Source organism: Amphiura filiformis, chromosome 18 (genome assembly GCF_039555335.1).
Source record: "Amphiura filiformis chromosome 18, Afil_fr2py, whole genome shotgun sequence".
NCBI lineage: Eukaryota > Metazoa > Echinodermata > Ophiuroidea > Amphilepidida > Amphiuridae > Amphiura > Amphiura filiformis.
This window is the reverse complement of record NC_092645.1, coordinates 54,023,996-54,043,954: the sequence shown is the minus strand read 5'-3', so window position 1 is coordinate 54,043,954 and position 19,959 is coordinate 54,023,996. Positions and strand designations below refer to the sequence as shown.

At 34.6% G+C, this 19,959-nt stretch overlaps 1 protein-coding gene across 1 annotated transcript in view; it reads right to left on the bottom strand.

Annotated features, from left to right (window-relative positions):
- The window catches only part of LOC140138816 (uncharacterized), a 34,192-nt gene extending 16,843 nt beyond the window's left edge, over window positions 1–17,349 (bottom strand). Inside the window, exon 1 of the mRNA XM_072160588.1 lies at window positions 17,179–17,349. The gene's annotated coding sequence lies outside the window, so the exon portion shown is untranslated. The remainder of the gene's footprint in view (window positions 1–17,178) is intronic.
- Window positions 17,350–19,959: the final 2,610 nt, after the last annotated feature.

Sequence of the window (19,959 nt, the reverse complement as noted above, 5' to 3'; positions counted from 1 at the left end):
ATGAATTATGCAGAATGAACATAATTATATTTCTCTTGTTAGATGTGAAGTAATGTCAAATGTTACAGATGTAAACTGTCTGCATTGAATTATCATTAGGAATGGAAGATGTTATTTCAGCAAGTCATACATTCCTCACCAGGAGCTGAACATATCGGCATGGAAGATCTGCAGCATTCACCCTAGGCTACTTAATCTGTCAATGACCTTATTTGCTGCATGTATATAATGCACAAGTTTTCCAAGTACACCTATATAAAGTATTCACCCAGTTTTATAAGCTGCCAATGTTCACAAGTTGTTCATGCACTACAACAAAAATCCAATACCTTTTGTTACAGGATGCGTTTTCTTGAATTTGACACCTGAGATCTGCATCCAGAAAGTTGGTTATTATCCAAATCAAAAGTGACACTTGATAAGATTCCCAATAGCATATCACAGCAAAGCTATTCTGGGTAAAATGATTACATGCATGCATGATGACCCACTTTCTGTTGTATAATTAGAGGCTAATAACTGTGCATGGGTTATTTGGAGGGCATTGTAACAAATCTAAACATTTTGCCTTTGGAACCGAGGAATATCCTGAGGGGCACATCCCCGGAGGGTATTCCGAGTTGCAAACCAAAATGTTTAGATTTGTCACAATCCCCTCGTAACAACTAATGCGCAGTTATCAACCCATAATTGATAATTTGCTGAAGCATCCTTTTGGATTTGGACAATAACAGGCTTTGGGGAGAGATCTCCTTTGCATCCTGCTCAATTTCATAAATGGTGTGTAAAATTATGTAGACATCTTCTGTATCTAAATTTACTTGTCTTAATTGTTGTTTCCTTGAAGGACTTACGAACAATGGCGACTGAGGAAGAGTTGTTACTTAGTATCGTAGGTGTAGAAGAGAATAAGCGGGGTCACTTTGCTTTAAAAATTGACATTATTATGGTGCTATAAATTACAGATTTGTTAACAAGCAAACCATCATGATTTTCAATGTGCTGACAGGAAAATTGGCAGACACATTATGGGACATTTCAATGCAAGTGAAAGACAATATCACTAGAAACCCATAATGACGAGAAACTACCCATCATTGGGGAGAAATGGTGAGGCTAGGCGAGAAAGGGCCAGGATTTAAAAATGTGAGGAATGGAGATGTTAAGATAACTAAGTCTTGCTCAGATCATGGGCAAGGTTGGCAAGGAAAGGTGAGAAAGAGGCAGGTAAGGCAAGGTACAAGCAGACCTTCAACAGACATTTTGTCTAGAATACGACGCAATTAACACCCATTGTTATCATGTTGACTCAATTGGTCATAACCAATTTATTACACTCAACCAGAAAGCCCAGGAAGATTATGACCAATTGAGTCAACATGATAACAATGGTGTTAATTGGGTGCTACTTAAATTCCAGATAAAATGTCTGTGGCAGGTTTGGATGTGCTGGATGTACCCCCCCCCCCCTTTCCTTGCCATTTCCTGCCTTTTCTTGCCAAACTTGACCAGGATCTAAGCAAGACTTAGTTATCTTAAACTTGTCATTCCTCACCTTTTTTAACAGGCTACCCTGCCTTTCCTCACCATTTCTCCCCAAAATGGGTACTTTCTTGCCTTTGTGGGTTTCTATTGATAAGAGCAGCAGAAATTTAAGCATTACAGGACTTACCATGCCGGGGGGGGGGGTACTCAGTACAAATGACCATACGGGGATGTGCCGCAAATATGGGTAGTATTTTCAGCCTTCTGGTATATCAATGACCCTTTTTCAAAGCCTATTTTGGTATATGAATGGGTCCTTTTTCAAAATTTTCTCAATTTTTCCGAAAACAGCCCTTTTTTTCCTTTCTCTTGTAAAAACTAAGACAATTTTGGGTCAATTCGGCCGAAAATTTTGACTTTTGGTATATCAATGGGTCCAAATTTCTTTAAAAATTGGTATATTTATGGGTCTACTTCCAAAATCTCAGCGGCACGTCCCTACCAAAACCAAACTTGAGTACCCCCCGGGTTACCATGACCTTTCATTGGGGCCCGCATGTGCGGCATGTTGGCATCTTGCGTGGTCGCTTAGATGTAGAGCCAACATGATAGCCACCAGACAAGTAGTGCCGGGAAGTAGTGGCTATGGTCCGAATGTCGGAAAGCGTGAGCGGTTCGCTCTAAACGCTTCATGACACGCTTTCTCTTATTTGTCAGTAATGCTTTGGCTTGAGCTGCTCTTATCCTGAGTTTGTCTTTACTTGCTAAAGTATGCTGGGAAGAAGTAATACACTCATTTCCTACTACCTCTGCCATAACTCGTTTACCTGCATCTATAGCCAACCAACATTAAAAGAAATAGTTGACAGCACATTGCTGTCTGAATCTGTGTTGCAGAGCTGTATTGCCATTTTCCAGAGCAAGCTGTTGTAGGACTCATTGGCGTTCTGTGTCAGACACTGACTGCAATGCGATAGTAAGTCAACATCAGATAGGTCCTGTTGAAAAATACAAAGTTCCACATTCCATTATTAAGTAATGTCCATAATGTGTGATCAATTTGCGAATCATGTTTAATATCAATACTGTCAACATTATTAACATTCACTTGTTGCGATGAAGGTAATTTGTGTTGTGGTGATGAATGCGCTATAAGCTGCACTGAAGGTTATGATGAATAAATACATCGCATAAATATTTTTGATATACAATCCTTTCTTGGTATATACTGCAAAAGATTATTAGTGCTGTTAATAGTCACACATCAATTGAGGTACAGAATATTGAAACTTTCACTCCATTTAAAGATTATTTATAAACTTTGCTTCAGTGCTGTGCTGAAATGAATGGGAGATATGTTGTAATGATCTTACAGAAGATGCCTACATTTGATATAGTTGTTTGTAAATGAAAAGGAAATTTGATTTAGTTGCTCGGTGCTGTGGTGAAGCTACAAAGTTGCACTATCACATATATATTCTTACATCATAATGGGCTTCATTACTGCTACCATGGCTGGTGTAAATGGATCATCCACTGGTTCAGAGTTGTTAGTACCACTAATCTCATCTTTCTTAAAATTGCACCAGGTGTCATTTCTTGTCGGGCAGTAACTGTGGTCCCCAGCATAGTGATACAGGCCAGCCATTGTTTCTGCTGACGCTGCTTCAGGATTCCCTTTGTTGGTCCTCAAAGCCTTGCCATAAAATCCTTGCAGCAAATCTACTCTTTTACGGTGGAGGCGACCCTTCTCGTCCAATGTCTTCCCGTCAGCAAGTTTCACTCCTTTCACCACACAAAAAAGAAAAGGAATCAATGAAATCAGCTCGCTTTATGTAATAAATTGAGGTTTTATCTTATTTACATCTGTTTTATGATGTGTCCTGTCGAAATTTAATGACGTTAAAAACCACATATGATAAGCTTTTTACACTAGTATAAAACTGTATGATACTCCATGAGGTGGTTATTGCTACGTGATCCTATGGCTGTGGAGCAGGCGACTACAGGATTCCTCTATGCACAGCAATCATTGTCAAGTACGACTCTGGTCTCCAGCTATATACTGTCCTCTGATGGATGACCAGTGAAAAGGTTAAATACAAACTTTAATTATTAATACCTTTTTCTTCTCTACAAGCTTTCTGAGTCTGCATCCCATCCTCTTCTGTATGTGGCCGACACATTCCTCTTTAATGGTTGTAACATCTGGCCCATATGGCTGCTCCTGTGTAATTCTTGAAAATGAAGAAGAATCGCCATCCCCTACATAAGTTGTGTATCTCAGTCCAAGAGTGTCTTCTGATCTGTAAAATCAGTTTCAAATTAACATCTATGTGAATACACAATATAAAATATAGGATGGGGTACCATCAAATTCCATCAATACAAAAGTTAATCACTTTGTGCATTGCAAGTTGACAACAGCAGAGTGTACAACACACATTTTGACCCCAAACTGACATCACTGAAATTAAAAGAAGAAACAAATGCTGTCCACATCATACAGAAAAATCGAAACAAATGGTGCTTGAGAAATAAATTCATGATTGGTAATAACCTGTTAAACAACCGAGAAATGTAATTGTAAATTGTAACCAACACAGATGAACTTTCATGCTAGTAACCGAGAAATGCCTTCTGCCTCCATTGCCCGGCTAGATCCATCGAAGTAAATAAAATTGAGCAAGGCTTTGAACATACCCCATTTGAGCCCCCCGACAGTAGCGTACCTCTGTGTGATACATACAAGACTGTGTATCTGTATGGAGCAGTGACTCTCTCTGCAGATGCACTGCTTTTAATCTGTCTCGAGAATGTCAAATGGACAATACATGATTTTACTCTCGCTTGGAACACTTTTGCTGGACCAACTATTGCCGTCAGCAGATGGTGTGCAGTCTACACACAGAAAAGTAACTTGCTGTGAGGAACGTCATACAACATACTGAAATGTTTTGTTGCTAATATTTCAGTCTCCATAACAAGTTGTACATTGTATTGCAAAGTTAAAATGACACTGAAGATTTGCACTGTATTGCAAATTAATAGCAATGCACATGGTGTTCTAAGTTATAGTTGTCAATTAATATGAAATATCAGTTCTGTCTTAGTGTCTTTTAATGTTGAAGAAATCTTCAGCATTTCAATAGCATGCTTACCTTGGTTTCTGCACGAATAGTGGTGGGTGTGGATCTGCTGGAAACACCTTCATGTGATGGTGGTTGATTCTGCAATTATAAGTTGAATTCATTGTTATTAAATGTATTCCCAATTTCAGTTGGCACTTTACAATATTTACAACATAAAAAAATTTTGGTGGGTATGTTCCCCCAGAATTTTGAAGTGGTGGGTCTTTATGAGCTGAGGGCGTGCTGGTAAAAGGGGAGTCTTTTGGACCTGTTAACAGTCAAAACAGGCGCCAGAGCAAGCGGGGGACAGGGTGGATTTGAAGTCCATGGGCCCCGGGGTTCAGGGGCCCGAGCACAAAGGCGAAAATTAAATAAGAACGGATAATGGAGAGCAGGGTCGGATTTTTATACCATTGGGCCTGATGGGCCCGGGTCCAGGGCCCCTAAAATTTGGGGGCCCCAGAATTGCCATATGCATCTTTCTTTTAACCTCAATAACGGCATGTTTTCTGGTCAAAATAGCGCAAAATTGTTAAATTTTCCATGCTTTGCGCGCATTCAAATAGCAGAATTCATGTTGATCTTGGGCCAAAATAGTCTGAAATTGAATTGAACAAAATATGATAGTCCCCCTTTAGTTAAACCAAAACTTGGCCACTGACTTGAGTGCACATGCTTTCCTCGGCACGTGAGTTCGGGGCCTCAAAATTTTGGCCTGGCCCAGGGCCCCCATAAGGTAGGCTAAATCTCACCTGGTTAAAAGGGCCCATACTGCTCCTTGTCCATGGCCCCTGTACAGGCCTGAATTTACATCCTAATCACCTTGCCTGCTGACAGTTTATTATAGCCCATGGAAAGGACATGTATGGAGAGTTTGCATATTTTCTCGGTTATCCAAGAAATGTGACTGATCTGAAACTCAAATCATGTGGACAAATCAGGGGATGTGTGCAATAAATAATAAATTATCAAACAATGATGACAGTCACATGAAGTATGACCATGCTGGCTTTACCTTTTTGGAGGCACTGGGCCAGGCCAAAATTTGGAGGCCCAAACTCACCGTAAGGAAGGATATGCACTCAAGTGGACAAGTTTGGTTTAGGTATATATAAGATCGATAATGGCAGCGGAACCATTACAATTTAGAGATAGACATGCATAGATTTAACCAGGATATTTGCGCCAGAAGAGCACCCAAATGAAGTGAAATTTGCTATGGACCAGTGCCCAAGAAGCACTCAAAATTGTGCAATTTGCCTATTTTGGCCAAAAACATGGTGTTTTTGGGGCTACAAAGCAAGATCCATAACTCAATTGTAGAGGCCCCAAAATTATGGGGCCATGGAACAAGGTCCATGGGTAATACCCAAAAATGTGTCTTTACCTTGCTAGTATTCCTCTTCTCTGGAACAAACCCACTGCTTGTTGATGGTTCATTTTCCATTCTAGCTGACTTGATGATGTGGCATATTCAGAGAAAAACATAAGATAAATAACAGAATTAAATATGTACTAGACCAGTTGAATGTAAAGAAAAATAAGCCAATAATTATGTATGAGATAAGAAACCAAACACAAGATGCAATCCACATGCCAACATTGACAAGTTTAGATTTGTGACTGAAAACCAGTGAATATGAAACTGAATGACTATGGTACATAGTACAGCGTCAAGCACCCTATGTTACTTTGAACATAGCCTCTCAAATTATGTCATTGCAGATAATTCAGTCCTGAAATGGTTTTCAAGCCTTGCAATAACATTAGAATGGATTCTGAATAAATGGGCCTTGATAGTAACATAATATATGGTTGTTCTGTTGGTGTACTTTTACCCACTGGTGTGATTATAACTGGATCATCAGGTTTTACATAACATTTGTAAGTGCAGGGGATTGACCTTTTTTTCGTTTCCATTATTAACTGCAAGTTCTACTTGCGATGCCCCCAAAAAAAAAAAAAACCGTTTTTTTTTAATATGGGTTGTTGAAGGACATTTGAAGTAGGGTCAGTTGGGATTATTGTGGTATTTTTGATGAAATTTCTTTCCTGAAGGCTAAATATGACCCTATAATATCACCGAAAGCTTGGAAATTGTGCAAATTTAATGATTTGTTGGCTAACATATCAATTTTGAAAATGTTCAGAGTATTTGTCAAAAAGTCAACGTCAAAATCAATAAATGTTAGCCCCAAAATGGCTTATTTGACCTGATTTTAGCCAAAACTTGGTAAAAACAAACATTTTCCCAGAACGTAAAATCGGGGTTGGTCACTCCCGTAAAACCGAGGGTTTTTTCATTGCCTACTGGAATCTGATGCGTCCGGCTGATGCGACTCATCATTTTGTGCAACAAAGGTTTGAAATAAAATATTATTCAAAATCTGACAAATTCTAATTTTTTTTAACTTACATTCTTCTCAGTTGCTCCTCACTGCAGTGCTATGGGATAACGCAAAAAGATGACACGCTGAAAAGGATTGGAAAGATTTGGCATTAATAAAAGTGCAACCTTCCCTGACCCCTATTTTAGCACCAAAAATTTGATTACCACCTACCACCGATACACCTTACCCTCTAAACAGGCAAAAATTGAACTGAAATCAGTTAAATTATTTGAAATAAAATAAACACACTATCTGTAGTCATCTTGTGACTCAATGCCTACATTTTGGTCATCAAACATGTGATGACCCTCCTATATTTCTGTCCAAATATTTATAAGCAGTCAAGTTAGCTCAATCGATAAAGGCGTTCGACTATGGTGCGAGAGGTTGCGGTTCGAACCCTGACGGTGATTAGTTTGCTCTCGTGGAAAAATTGAGTTAGCTTGAAATTCCCTGCACAAGGAACTCACTGCTTATTGTCTCGTTGTAACCCGTACGAGACGCGGGGAGCTGATCCTGGTTGCGAAGGTTATTTGTGGAATGTCTAGGGTGTGCGCCGTGAAGCTGCAAAGTCCCTGAGTTGTTGTTAAATGGTTATGGAATGATGTGGGGCTGTAGTGGTCAGTGACAACCTGTAAAGTGTGCTGAGGCTTGTGGATCAACGTCTAGGCGTTGTGCCTGTGCGTAGCACACTATAAATCACTACACTTTTTTTTTTACCCCCTCCAGTATATTTGGGAGTGGGGACCCACCCCCTTCCAAACAAAATGCCAGCCCCCACCCCCAGCTAGGTTGACAGCTAGCTATAAAAATATAAATACTAATAGGACTCAGCTTTCAATGCTTGTTGTGAGTTTAATTAATATTAAGCTATACACTTCTCGATAATAATTATATACTGATGCCTGCTAACTACTACAGTCTACTACATGATCATTCGGACATTCAATCAAATTCAACTAGTATGCATATAAGGGGGTACTACACCCCTGGCCAATTTTTCGCCTATTTTTGCATTTTTCTCAAACATTAAAGCGCATTGGTGACAAGTAAGATATGTATATTATAGGGCAAGGACTACAACTACTGTACTGAAAATTCAGCAACTCAAAGCAAGTAGTTATTGATTTATTGATCAAATATTGGTTTTCCCTCATTTTTGACTGTAACTCGATATCTGTTGTCTGTGCTGAAATAAAATTTCCAGTGCAGTAGTTGTAGTCCTTGCCTCTATAATATACATATCCTACTTGTCCCCAATGCGCTATAATTTGAAAGAAAATGCAAAATAAGCACAAATCTCGCAGGGGTGTAGTACCCCTTAAATAATGCAATGCCAATGATGCATGCCACTGCACTGCAGTGTACATGCATCTGCAAACATTTTATGTATCAGCAGTTTATTCAACACGTATGATATGTACTATACTACATCATACATGTATTGACAACTGACTGGTTCATTGATTGCGCATATTCCAAATTTGTAGTTACTACAAAGTACAACTGCTTCATAACAGGCTAGCAGTGCAAAATTCGGCACACATGAGATCAAGTTTGGTGGTGTTTAGGTCGGTCTGATTTTTTAGGGCAAAACTGAACTCGTTCGGCAGTTCTTAATTTATAGTTCATATTGTTTTTCTTACCTTAAAAGTTACTTTGAGCTTGTAAATATTATAACCAACGACGCGATGACTTTACATGTATTTACTTTGGCAGCTTAGGCTTTAAGAGTACTGTGGCGATCAGCTGTTCCACTTTCAATAATTTACATATTAGCAGGTCAACTAATTTCAATATGAATAGTATTAATGATCCGCCCATTAAATGGCTATAAATCAAGAGTATATCATGAAAATGGTAGTTTTTAAGATTTATACGTATCAGAAGTCAAATAAAATAATCATGAAAACAAAATGAAAGCTAACAAATAAGAAATATGAAAATAAAAACGGGAAATTGTGAATAGCTCCGCCTCTTTGTCACGCCCGTTTTGGGCACCTTTCCATGTCGTAACTTCCGGTAGCTCCTACGATTCATAGTTTTATAAAGCGATTTAAGAAGAACCAATTATGAATGACATCTCATGATGTGACGTTGTGTTCCCATTGTTCATTGCCTGGGAGCATGCGTACTCATGGTGCTCATTTTTTTTCATTTAGGGCCTGTGCTTTGTAAAGTCCACCACAGTAAAATAAACCATGATGACAGTCAGTGGTTGTATGTACACACCAGTCCCTTGTCGATCTAGACCTAGTCGCACCGGAGTCGCGAGGAAAAGCGACGTTTCATCGTCATCCCCTAGGTCAATTACAGTTTCATTGTTTGTAATGTTGGTTCACAATGTGAACTTAATGTGAACCGAACTTAGTCTTTATAGTTGATGTTGTATCAGGTTGTATTTCAAGTATTTTTTTCACTGAATGACATGTGTTTGTGAGATATGGGGTGTTGGACTCAACTTTTGCAGGAAAAACCTGAAATAATCAACAGAAGATGATAATCGTGAGTATAAATACAAACCACAGAGCAAAGCATGTCTTGGCTTTGAAACGTGTCCAATTTCGGGTCGATACGTTGAATACGTAAGCTTATAGTCAAGGATTTTATCCTCAAAAACTGCGTAGGACGAATTCGGCAGATTGGACATAAATGACCTGAACTAATAGCACTAAACGGAACGATTTAGACAGGAAATAACTACTGAATGCACGTAAATTTACTTTTCCTCGCTCCAACCAATGATGTAGAACTCTTTTTCGTTGTGAAAGTGGGAACATTCGTGAATTTTCATTGACAAAATAGCATGTACACATGGTCGTTTCCCAAGATGCAAAATCACATGAATTTTCTGTCTTGACGAGACTAATTAAGGCATTTGTTGAGCTCCGAAGTTCGAAATAAGTATCATAATTATTTCTTTGGAGTTTTCAACATTTTATACCGAAATGATGCGGAAATCGGTATTAGGGAAAGATATGAAATCTGGGGTGAAAGAAAAAAGTGCGTGAGCCGATGTGGAACATTATATATACAGACATATTTACATAATTTCCTAGGACCTTGCACAAGTGATCATGCTCAAATAATAAACTAGAGAGGTTGGTCATTGATATGCACCATAAATTTTGAACCTATGATCAGTATTGCTAGGCAAAAATTAACAGCAAACATGGCCGATTTTTCCATTTTGGACCAATTTGAAACCAAGCTGGCCCGAGCCCTTAAAGAACGACGCATATTATATAGTGCATTAAAGTTGCATATGCATCAAGTTTCCTAAACATGTATATTGCTGTAAAAGAGTTTAAAAGAACGACGCATACACTAGTGATATTGCATATTGAAAAAAACTTTTAAAGAACGACGCATATTATATTGTACATTAAAGTTGCATATATGCATCAAGTTTCTTAAACCATGTATATTGCTGTAAAAGAGTTTAAAAGAGCATACACTAGTAATATTGCATATTGAAAAATATTATGAACAGCCTACATCACGCGCATGTTGTGTTTTAGTTCATAATCCTAGACGATGGATATAGTTGGAAAAGACTTTTAAAGAACGACGCATATTATATTGTGCATTAAAGTTGCATATGCATCAAGTTTCCTAAACCATGTACAGGGTGAGTCAAAAAACTGCAATAGAGCAAAGAATCGATATTTATGTAAGAACCAAATCGAATTTTCCCAATATTGAAAGATTCTATAAATGCTACACTAAATAGCCACCTTCTGTGAATATATGAAGTGAATCGCAACTACTGTTTAATTTTGATGAGTCCTTTTGTTGCGATACCCAATTTCGTTATTTGTCCACGAGGTACCATGTATTTTGAATGAGAACACACAGTGCGCGGTGAAGGCACGATATCTGAAACTGACTTTAACTTAAATAAGGTTTTTGCGTTATTTTAATTTCTTTTTTTCTGTTCAAACAAACTTCCTAACATTACTTCATACCTCACTCGACTCCAACTCCAGTTTTTTAATCCCAATATGTCCAACTTACTGGATATTTTGTAATTCATTCCATTTCAATTTGCGCGCATTTCATTTTGACGTTTTTGATAGAGAATAAACATCTTTAAAGTAAAGGTAAAATGAAAATAACAACAAATAATGTTTCTTCTCCTTAAACAAGACCAAGGGCAATAACACTTTGGGTGCTCCATTTTATTTTAATGCCAATGAGGTTAAGAAAATGGCAGTTGGTCCAAATCTACCTTACACAGAGTGGGCTGATATTCAAATTTTAGATGTCTCTTGGACAAACATTAAAATTGGGTATCGCTATAAAATGTGTCATTAAAACAAAACGGTAAATGCTAATTCCTTAATTTTTTTCACACAAGGTCACTGATGGATATACCATATATAAAATGTTTTCAAACCTAAAAAGTTCAACTCGGTTCTTAAGTAAAAATGGATTATTTTCTCTATTGCACTTTTTTTTACTCACCCTGTATATTGCTGTAAAAGAGTTTAATTAAAAGAACGACGCATACACTAGTGATACTGCATATTGAACAATATTATGAACAGCCTACATCATGCATGTTGTGTTTTAGTTCATTAGCCCTAATAATATCCAAATTATCTAAAATATCCAAATATCTGAAATATCCAAATTAGCCATAATAATATCCAAATTATCTAAAATATCCAAATATCTGAAATATCAAAATTATCCTAAGTAGCCATAATAATATTTAAAAAATATCTTAAATATCCAAATTATCCTGCATGTTGCGTTTTAGTTCATTAGCCATAATAATATCCAAATTATCTAAAATATTAAAATATCTGAAATATCCAAATCATCCTAATGAGCCATAATAATATCCAAATTATCTAAAATATCTAAATATCTGAAATATCAAAAATCCTAATGAGGCATAATAATAACCAAAATATTAAAATGATCCTAATTAGCCATAATAATATCCAAGATATCTAAAATATCCAAATTATCACTTTAATAATATCCAAATTATCTAAAATATCCAAATATCTGAAATATCAAATTTATCCTGAGACATAATAATAACCAAAATATCCAAATATCTGAAATATCGAAATTATCCTAATGAGGCATAATAATAACCAAAATATCCAAATTATCCTAATTAGCCCTAATAATATCCAAATTATCTAAAATATCCAAATATCTGAAATATCGAAATTATCCTAATGAGGCATAATAATATCAAAAATATCCACATCATCCTAATTAGCCACAATAATATCCAAAATATCTAAAATATCCAAATTATCCTAATTAGCCATAATAATATCCAAATTATCTAAAATATCCAAATATCTGAAATATCCAAATTATCCTAATGAGATATAATAATATAACCAAAATATCCAAATATCTGAAATATCGAAATTATCCTAATGAGGCCTGATAACCAAAATATCCTAATTAGCCATAATAATATCCAAAATATCCAAATTATCCTAATTAGCCCTAATAATATCCAAATTATCTAAAATAATGAGGCCTAATAACCAAAATATCCAAAAATTGTCATAATTAGCCATAATAATTTAAAATATCAAAATATCTGAAATATTCAAATTATCCTAATTAGCCATTATAATATCCAAATTATCTAAAATATCCAAATATCTGAAATATCCAAATTATACTAATGAGACATAATAATAACCAAAATATCCAAATATCTGAAATATAGAAATTATCCTAATGAGGCCTGATAACCAAAATATCCTAATTAGCCATAATAATATCCAAAATATCCAAATTATCCTAATTAGCCCTAATAATATCCAAATTATCTAAAATATCCGAATATCTGAAATATCCAAATTATCCTAATGAGACATAATAATAACCAAAATATCCAAATTATCCTAATTAGCCATAATAATATCCAAAATATCTAAAATATCCAAATTATCCTTATTAGCCCTAATAATATCCAAATTATCTAAAATATCCAATTATCTGAAATATCCAAATTATCCTAATGAGGCATAATAATATTCAAAATATCAAAATTATCCTAATTAGCCATAATGATATACAAAATATCTAAAATATCAAAATTGTCCTAAATTAGTCCTAATAATATCCAAATTATCTAAACTTTCCAAATATATCTGAAATATCCAAATTGTCCTAATGAGGCATAATAACAACCAAAATTTTCAAATTAGCCTAATTAGCCATAATAATATCAAAAATATCCAAATTATCTTAAGGGATCTAAAATGAGCGTTTATTGCGTTTCGACAGTATTTTTTGTGGGTCATGAGAGCACCTCAGATATCGAATTGCATTCTGAATACGAAGCATGTCTTTCTGATATCAAATAATTTTAATTTTTTGAAAATCACAATATAATACAAATTTTATGACAAATTATAAAAATTTGATATTTTTCAAATTTTTGATATATAACATTCCTCGAAGTAAATTATATAAATCTAATGATATATTCTTAAAGTGTATGTAGCAGGGAGGAAAAGCCGACGGTCAATTGAAAATTTTGACCTTTCATATTGAAGATATGGATTTTTTCCCAAAAAGACCTAATTTTTTTTTTTGTGTTTTGGGAAAAAAATCCATATCTTCAATACGAAAGGTCAAAATTTTCAATTGATCGTCGGCTTTTCAACCCACCTACATACACTTTAAGTATAAATCATCAGATTTATAAAGTTTACTTCAAGTACTGTTAAATATAAAAAATATCAATTTTTAATGATTTGCCATAAAATGTGTATTAAATTGCAAATTTCAAAAATTCAAAATTATTTGATATCAGAATGACATTCTTCGTATTCAGAATGCAATTCGATATGTCTGATGTGCTCTAATGTCTCAAAATAAATACTGTCCAAACGTTCATACCCCAGCCCTTAATTAGCTCTAATAATATCCAAATTATCTAAAATATCCAAATATCTGAAATATCCAAATTATCCTAATGAGGCATAATAATATCCAAAATATCCTAATTAGCCATAATAATATGTAAAATTATCCTAATTAGCCATAATAATATCCAAAATATCTAAATATCTGAAATATACAAATTATCCTTATCCTAATATCCAAATTATCTAAATTATCAAAATATCCTAATGAGGCATAACAATAACCAAATAATAATATCCGAAAATCTAAATTATCCAAATTATCCTAATTAGCCCATATAATAGCCAAATTATCTAAAATATGCAAATATCTGAAATATCCAAATGAGGCATAATAATAACCAAAATATCCAAATTATCCTAATTAGCCATAATAATATCCAAAATATCTAAAATATCCAAATTATCCTAATTAGCCCTAAAATATCAAAATTATCAAAATTTTCCTAATAAGCCATAATAATATCCAAATTATCTAAGATATCAAAATATCTAAAATATTAAAATTAGCCCTAATAATATCCAAATTATCTAAAATATCCAAATATCTGAAATATCCAAATTATCCTAATGAGGCATAATAATAATAAGCAAAATTTCATAATTAGCCTAATTTAGCCATAATAATATCCAAAATATCTAAAATATCCAATTTATCTTAATTAGCCCTAATAATATCCAAATTATCCTAATGAGGCATATTTTAATATTTTAATATTGAAATAACTAAAATATCCAAATTACCCTAGTTAGCCATAATGATATCCAAAATATCTAAAATATCCAAATTATCCTAATTAGCCCTAATAATAGCCAAATTATCTAAAATATCAAAATATCTGAAATATATATTAAATATCCATAATATCCTTGATATTATATCCAAATTATCTAAAATATCCAAATATCTAAAATATCAGTATAGGTGCAACTATTATCCAAATTATCCATAATATCCTTTAATAATATCCAAATATCTTAAATATCTAAATAGCTTAATAGCTGAAGCTACATGTAAATGGATATTTGTCAGGATAGTTTAGACAGTTACAATCCCGCACCTTAAGGGATCCAAAATGAGCGTTTATTGCGTTTCGACAGTATTTTTTGTGGCACATGAGAGCACCTCAGACCTATCGAATTGCATTCTGAATACGAAGCATGTCTTTCTGATATCAAATAATTTTCATTTTTTAAAAATCACAATAGAATACAAATTTTATGACAAATTATAAAAATTTGATATTTTTCAAATTTTTGATATGGCCACGCGTTTTGATCTGAACACCCAAAAAGGGTGGTGGTGTCACACTTTTCACCATGATCGTTTTGTTTTTTGAGTATATCTTTGAAAGTAAAGAAGCTATGGCAATAAATTTGGTACCAAATGAAAGCTAATATATTAATGAAGTACTATGGAAAGTTACATGAAGGTATCTTGAACAGAGGCAGAATGGCATTCAATCCAATGACCCAAGTCAGGGGTGGTGGCGGCAGCGGCTCATGTGGCAGCGGCTCACTATGTACAAACTCAATGGGAAAGTTCATTTTTGGTGCCTCGCAGTGCAAAAAGTTTGAAATTTCCTTTAAAAACTTGTGCATATCAATAAAGTTGGTATCAAAAGAAAGCTGACATTGTTATCTGAACTTTGATTCTGTAAAATAGTTGAAACAATAAACTGCCTTGAGCTAATGTTAGGGGCAAGTGCTTTGAACTCGACATCTAAAATGGGTGAATGGCGTCACATTTTTCACTGTGGTCATTAGTTTTTTTTAATGTATCATTGGAATAAAAAAAGATTTGATAGTAAATTTGGTATCAAATGACAGCTAAAACACCAATTATTAATTATGGAAAGGTGTCAATATGATATCTTGAACATCTATAGAATGGGACTCCATCCAATTGGCCAAGGCAGGGGTGGTGGAGGTAGCGGGGCACTCTGCACAAAACTGTAAACGAAGTTTTTATTTTGGGAGCCTCGCAGTCGGTGTGCAAATGTGTTGCCATTTTCCTTTAAAATGAGTGTTTATCAATAAATTTGGTATCAAAAGAAAGCTGACATTATTATCTACACTTTTATGTTGTACAAAGTTAAAATAGTTAGCTGCTATAGGGTATATGATAGGCCAATGTTCTCCAAGACAATAAGAAAAATTAATCCTATTTAGGTCACTTTTTGAAGGGTTGTATCATTTTACAAAAGTGATGACCCACATACATTTATATATTGCAGGAAAGCCCTTACTCTGATCTATTAGAAAATGACATAAAATAAGATGCAGGGGTAACACAGAAATGTTAGTGACCTTATACCCCTGTACCACTGTCAGTTGATGTTTTGTCTCATTCACATAAAGGTAACATTAGAACCTTACATCTGGCAGTGTTTCTGAGGCTCTTGTTGGATTCCTTGTTCAATTTCCTTTCAGAAAATGTATACTTTTATCATGCTGGGGGTATGGTTTGAAAAATATGGGCATTTGAAGGTGAAAGAGTGTCGCGAATGTCAAAAATTAGTGTGTGACGAAAAGTCGGCGAGGTTAAAACGCATGGCCATATATAACAGTCCTCGAAGTAAATTATATAAATTTAATGATATATTCTTAAAGTGTATGTAGCAGGGAGGAAAAGCCGACGGTCAATTGAAAATTTTGACCTTCCATATTGAAGATATGGATTTTTTCCCAAAAAGATCTAATTTTTTTTTGGTATTTTGGGAAAAAAAATCCATATCTTTTTACGAAAGGTCAAAATTTTCAATTGATCGTCGGCTTTTCATCCCACCTACATACACTTTAAGTATAAACCATCAGATTTATAAAGTTTACTTCAAGTACTGTTAAATATCAAAAATATCAATTTTAATGATTTGCCATAAAATGTGTATTAAATTGCGAATTTCAAAAATCAAAATTATTTGATATCGGAATGACATTCTTCCTATTCAGAATGCAATTCGATATGTCTGATGTGCTCTAATGTCCCAAAATAAATACTGTTCAAACGTTCATACCCCAGCCCTTTTAATGGAGTCGAATTTTGAGCCATACAAGTTTACGTGGTGAACTACTATACCATGCTGTTTACAACGTCGTAATCTACACGTTAAATTTATAATTTCCACACTTGTAAGTTGTAACCAAATGAGTACGTTAAAATAACGTTCGTGCGACGTTCTACATGTATAATTAACAATAACATTACCAACCATTTTTTAATTTTAAGGATTTTTTATCCGAATAATTTCTTACCTGTTTAAAAACAGCAAATAGATGAAATATATACTGAGCGTCCAAATAATTAAAGCGTGAGATTAGGAAATAAATAAGCACGTAATTAACGAATATAAAACGCAAAATGTAATATTCATGCATGAATTACCCGCCATTTAATACAACAAGTCAGTTGTGTACTGTGGCTACACCATTTGTACACTGAACAGCAGTCATCACAAGGTTACTACAAGCGAGACAAAAAGGTTAGAGTTCAAACATAGCCTGAGGAACTACGGTTGACAAGAACTGTCTTTAAAAAAGACAACGCAGTTTATATTAAATAAAATTTAGTAGGTCTATTTAAGGGGTGAGGTATGAGCGTTTGGATAGCGTTTTTTTGTAATTGTGGAACATGATAGCACATCAGACATATTGCATTGCATTCTGAATACGAAGAATGTCCTTCTGATATCAAATAATTTTGATTTAAAAAAAAAAATTCGCGATATGATATGGCAAATTAAACTTGAATTGATATTTTTGATAAAGGCAGTCCTCGAAGTAAACTGTATCAATCTAATGATATGTACTTAAAGTGTATGTAGCTGGAATGAAAAGCCGCCGATCATTTGAAATTTTCACCTTTTGTATCGAAGATATGTATTTTTTTCCAAAAAAACACCAATTAGGTCTTTTGGGGAAAAAATTAAATGTATATCTTCAATATGAAAAGTCAATATTTTCAATCGATCGTCGGCTTTTCATCTCAGCTAGGTCTACATACACTTTAAGTACCGGTACATATCATTACGTCAAGGACTGTAATATAGGCTATCAAAAATTTTAAAATATCAATTTTAAATAATTTGCCATAAAATTAGTATTATCACCAATTTAAAAAAGAAAAAAGAGAGAATAGGAAATAAAGAAGCACGTAATTAACGAATATTAAGAATAAAACACAAAATGTAATATCCATGCATACGCCATTTATATATACACACTAAAAATAAGTCCGTTGCGTACTGTGGCTACACAGAATTAGGCTATATCAAAAAAATCAAAAAGAATCAATATATCAGAATTCGATATGTCTGATGTGCTCTCAGGTCAACTTTGGAAGTGACAGTATGTGCCTGTCAATAGGCCCCTCTTTTGAAGTTGACTATACCCGATGACCCCTTTTAAAAAGTGCCCCCTTTTCTTTTTTTTTTAGTTGCGGCTACCCAATTACCCCCATTTTTTGGTTGCAGCTACCCAAAGACCTCCTTTTTTCTAGATTTTCTATAATAGCATCATCAAAATGCCAAACATTAATACCGAAACTTTTGCTCAATTTTTTCAAAATTATGCCGAAATTTTTAAAATTTCGCTCCATTTTTCAAAATTTTCTACCCGATGACCCTTTTTTTGAAATCTTATACGTAATGACCCACTTTTTTCAAAATATTATATACCCAATGACCCCCTTTTTATTTTGTTTATACCCAATGACCCCCTTTTTAAAATAACATTTTGTATCCGATAGGCTCCTACTTCGCGACGCCGGCAGGCACATACCCATAACTTCCAAAGCTGAGTGCCCCCCGGGGTCACAGCCTTTAAGGTTACTATTTTTCAAGGCTTTAAAAGGGGGCGCAAATTAATAAGAAAAACAGCCATGCAGAAAAGACTGAATTGATTAATACCATCATCATCATCACCATCGTCGACTTCTTCGTTATCACAGTCATCATGACTCGTCGTCATGATGGTATTAACCAATTCAGTCTTTTCTGCATAGCTGTTTTTCTTATTAATTTGCCATATCATATCGCGAATTTAAAAACAAAATCAAAATTATTTGATATCAGAAGGACATTCTTAGTATTCAGAATGGAATTCGATATGTGTGATGTGCTCTCATGTTCCATAAAAACACTATCCAAACGCTCATACCCCACCCCTTAATAAATATAAACTGCGTTGTCTTTTTTAAAGACAGTTCTTGTAACCCATACTTCATCAGGCTATGTTTGAACTCTAACCTTATTGTCTCGGTAATCCATGTATTCCAGCCGTACCTATGAATAATTAAGCAGATGACGTATTTACCAACTCTGAGGACGTAGTGTTTCGTCTGTTTTGACCAGGTTTGACGAATAAATACTATGTTTGAATATCAATCCAAAGATAATATTTAATTTATTATTTATTATTACTACTACTGTTATCATTCATTATTATTATTATCAGTTTTATTATTACTATTATTATTATTATTATTATTATTATTATTATTATTATTATTATTATAGTGTTATTATTAGTAGGGACCGTTCACAAACACTTGTTAGGGGGCCTGATACAAAAAGATGGGCCCTTAAATATCTTTGACCCTCATAAGGGGGGGCTGAAAAAATGACCACAAATTTTCCTGGGAAAATTTATATGCTTTATATGCTTTTCTATGCGGTTGACGGCGATGATAATTTTCATGTCAAAAAAAGGGTGGGGTGGGGGGGGTGAAATTTTGGAAATCTGAAAGGGGTGGAGGGCGAAAATTCTTCGCACAGCCCCCACTTTTGTTGGTCATTCGGGGGAAATCATTCATTCGGGGGGAAATTGGAAGGTCCCGTGGACGGAAAAATCTCTGAGAAATTCAGGGAAATCAAGAATAAATTATTTATGAAAGAGTCCGTCACTGATGATGATCGGGAAATCAAGAATAAATTATTTATGAAAGAGTCCGTCACTGATGATGATGATGATGATGATGCTGCTGCTGCTGCTGCTGCTGCTGATGCTGATGCTGATGATGATGATGCTAATGATGAT